Below are 4242 nucleotides of genomic sequence, written 5' to 3'. Positions count from 1 at the left end.
GGTCTGCCACAAAGTACATGTAAAATCAATAAATGATTACAATTAGACCATGTGAATATGACAATAAAAACTTGAAACTTAAGGAAAGTTGAATTTCCATATCTTTCAGTTTGCCTCAGTCATCCTTTTCATGTTTTTTCCCCCTGTATGTCTCCTCTCTGTATGTCTCCCCTCTGTATGTCTCCCTGGGCCCAAATATAAACAGACACAAACACACATCATTTCCGCCCCCCCTCCATATCATTTTGTCACCTTGTTTTCTCCTCAGTCTCACTGCCAGTTAATCAGTCTCCCCTTGCTGGCTTATCGTAGTAATGACAGGCTACTACCATCCACACAGGCTATTTGTGTGTGTGTCTGTGTGTGTGCACAAGTACACCAAGGAGAGAGTTTTCCAGCCTTTGCCTGGCATGACACGTACAGCTGATATACAATACTTTTTCATAATCACTGGGATTTTCATTCAGCACCTAATGATTTCATTGGTCTGTTAGGAGTGTTATCTATACTAACATCAACTAAGAAGTTCTTGGCTGCATTTACATGGGACATTTATTATCTGTCACATTCAGGTGTGTTGACAAATACTGTTCATTACAACAACCATCTGACAAACAAGTATCTGAGATAGGCACAAAGTCATTTCTAAATCTTGTATGGACATTCTCATTTTTGAACTGGCAAATGGAAATGGTTGATTATATTGACTTGATGTTGGTGCTGCATGCATTCAAATGTGTAAGATTTCTAAATAGGCCATAGTATTTATAGCCCTGGGACCGAGCAATGACTCTGAATCCTTGTTGCCAAATAGATATCGCTGTCTTGTATTTGATTAAAGTAGATGTCATCACATCAAGTATTGTCCATAAGCTCAGGGGACCATTTAATAAAACAGATAAGTACAATCTGAGTAACTAAGATCTTGTGTCTTAACACAATTGGCCTGAATAATTGCATGCCAGGGTTGAAACCCTGGTGGATTCTGCATGCATCCATTCAGATTAATGATCTCCAATGGCAACAACGTAGGATCTACGTTCTCAATATCATCTGAACCAACTGAGGACCATACAAGATATTACTTACGATGGTGCATGCATCACCTTTGACTCATGTTGCATGCTCATCACATGCTCTCTCATGCACTGTACTCATTCTGCCATTATCCATTCCGGTTATCACAATAACGTTCTGAGTGAAGGGGCTGTTGAGGTGATGTGGTTATTAAGAAGGAGAGGTTGAGGGAGTTCAATTTCTGACAGACAAATGTTTCTCTCACCTCCTCCATCACTCTAGTTGAAAGAGGAGCTGATTGCTGTGGGCAACAGAGTGCTTTAACAGGTGTGTGTGTGTGTGTGTGTGTGTGTGTGTGTGTGTGTGTGTGTGTGTGTGTGTATGTGTGTGTGGTGGGGTGGGGATTGCATGTTGGGCTTCAGGCATCTAACGTCAGCTGGCTGGATAGTGAGCATACAAAATTGCAGTATGTGTGGGACCCTGCAGTTTAATGAGCATTGATTCTCTCCTAGTATGGGCTATTTCTTATTTAGCTAGATTATACATGTGCACTAGGACAGTCAAAGTTGTCCAAAATTGCTTCTTCTTCTTTTTCTTCTTCTTCGTCTTCTGCTGCTGCATCTTCTTCTTCTTGAGGTTTTATGGCCATTAGGATCCATGATGTTGCATGTTGCAGGAAAATACTCCACATTCTGATATACTTCCAATGTTTTCCTCCACCCGCCCTTTTTTCCCTAAATCCCACTTGGTACCTAGACACAGCGAATGCAAACCCTGTCATGTTTGTTGCTGTAGTATTCACTGGAAAAATCAACATTCTTATTACTGTGCTTCACTTTTCTTTCACATTTGTGAACTCCATGTGTAATATGCTCTCTCCGTGTTAGTCTCTGATCAAAGTTATCTTCGTACAATTTCAAACCACATTCCCTCAGTTTCCTTCTTGTGAAGAACATGGCTTTTGTGCTTTCCCCCAAAATTTAAATCCCTATTTTGTTCCCCACTTTTCAGCGTGATTATTCCCATATTGCACTTTCTTAACTATGTGCTCAATATTCCGCCCTCTTTTCCACAAAGCAGCGTCGCCTGTAAACAGCGACGTCTCTATATCCACTGGAACATTTAGAAATCTATCATTTACCATGATGGAAAACAAGGTTGGCCTAACACTCCCCTGAGGTATCCCTTTTTTCTACAAGACATTGGCCTGATAGCTCTGACCCGATCTTCACCTGAATAGTTCTTCCATCTAAGGAATTCATAACTCAATTTAACATTTTCCCTCTGATTCCCATCAAGAGCAGATTAATTAGCCTTTCTTTCCACAGCATGTCATACGTTTTCTCAACATCAAAACAGTGAAACCACTCTTTCTGGAACCATCGTACTCCTTCCTTTCCTGAATCTGCTTTGAAATGTAGTCACCATACCTCTGCTTTCCAAGACATACATTAACCTCTAATTCATCATACGTTCTATTCATTTACAGATGTGTGATATAAAGGAATTGGTCTGTAGTTTCCAGGCCTGCTGGCATCTTTTCCAGGTTTCCTTCTTTCCAGCTCCCTGGTATTCTTCCCTCATCCCACACTTTGTGATACAGCAGCAATCATTTCTCCAGACTTCCTACACTTAGATGTTTTAACATGCTAGACCATATTTCATCTTCACCAGGTGCAGCCTTTCCTGTTTTATCTAGTGCTTTTCTTAAGGCTCCCATGTTGAAGGGGACATTTTGCCCACCATCTAGATCATCTTTTCTACCCAAAGCCTCCATGTTGCCTGCTGCCTCTTCTTCCTTCTTCATTGTCCTTCTGCCATTTGCCTATTTGTTACTGCAATATCATTTCCATCAGTCAGACCTGGGTAACTCCGCTCTCTTCTGTCCCCTCCAAGATCAAGCACAGATTCTTTCCCTGTATTTCCATCAGTTCTTGTGTCAGTGTCAATGTGTGCCATCAGTTCAGCACACCACATTCTTCTCAAATCTCAACATCCAAATTAGGATTTAACCAGGACTCTTGAATACACACTACGTCTGGTTTTTCTCTCCTACCTGGTAAACACTGCATGAAATCAGGCTTCTCACATTCCACTGCAGAATTAAAGTTATTCGTATCAACCCACACACACGCTGTCTCTTTACGTGACTGTACCCTGAGGTCATCGTTCACTTCTTCCCATTTGAATCCTTTCATATCCAGCTTTAACAATAACCTGAATCCTCTCAGTATCTGTTGCATTTATCTCTCCTGCTATAAAGACGACAGATTTCTTCTTCCCTATCGCTCTTTATTACTTCCTCTCTCCTCATCCTGTTTCTTCTGTTCTGTCAATGTAACTGCCTCAACATGAGACCTTTTCTTTCACCTGTATTTGTCACACGTCCACCTCTTTTTTGAGCACTCATCCAAGAAGCGACACTGTGATTTCCTCCACAGATACAACACTTTGGTCTCACTCCCTCTTTCTCATCTTCCAAACTCATGTTCCCCACCACACCTGGCGCATCTTCATTTTCCTTTGCACACTTTGGCCACATGCCCAACCTTTCAACTGGCAGCTGAGACATCTAAAAAGGTTTTGGAGTATATTTTCTCACACTATGTCTGAGAAATATATCTCCTTTGGTAGAACCTTTTTCTCAAATTCTATCATGACCTTTTCAGTGTCCTTTTTTTCATTCCCCTTGACATTCTTTTCACACTCCTCACTGAGCCATTCCTCATCCTCATGTTTTCCACCACTTCCTTCTTCTCATTTCTCAGCTTGCACATCCTCCATTCCTTTCCTTGCCTCCTCTCCTCACATCTTAGTTCCTCCCACCTGACATGTGAGTGGAGGAGGCAAAGAAGTGACAGAAGTAGAGAGGCATTGAGGCAACGGGCATCTAGCAGAATGAGATTTCTTTGCATTGGTCATGTCAAAGTGACAACAATTAAATATGACTGCTGCATCATCTGTCTGTTGGTTTGTTGTAGTCTGTTGTGCATTTAGCCTGCATTGTTTTGTTTTGCAACCTACCTCTCAAGGTACAACTTTTTTTGAGGACTTCAATTTATTTTAAGTCGTTCTTGGCGACATAGTCATTTAATACGACGAATATGTTTCGCGGTTTGGAATATTTTGAAATATAATTTGTGCTGTTTTGTTCAATAGTCGTGTGTCAGATTTGTGGAGATGACGGTTTTATTTTGAAATCCTCGGGGCGGAAGTGTATCGTGT

The sequence above is a fragment of the Chelmon rostratus genome, chromosome 3 (genome assembly GCF_017976325.1).
Source record: "Chelmon rostratus isolate fCheRos1 chromosome 3, fCheRos1.pri, whole genome shotgun sequence".
Lineage (NCBI taxonomy): Eukaryota > Metazoa > Chordata > Actinopteri > Chaetodontiformes > Chaetodontidae > Chelmon > Chelmon rostratus.
The sequence above is the reverse complement of the archived record's forward strand: the minus strand, read 5'-3'. Positions refer to the sequence as shown.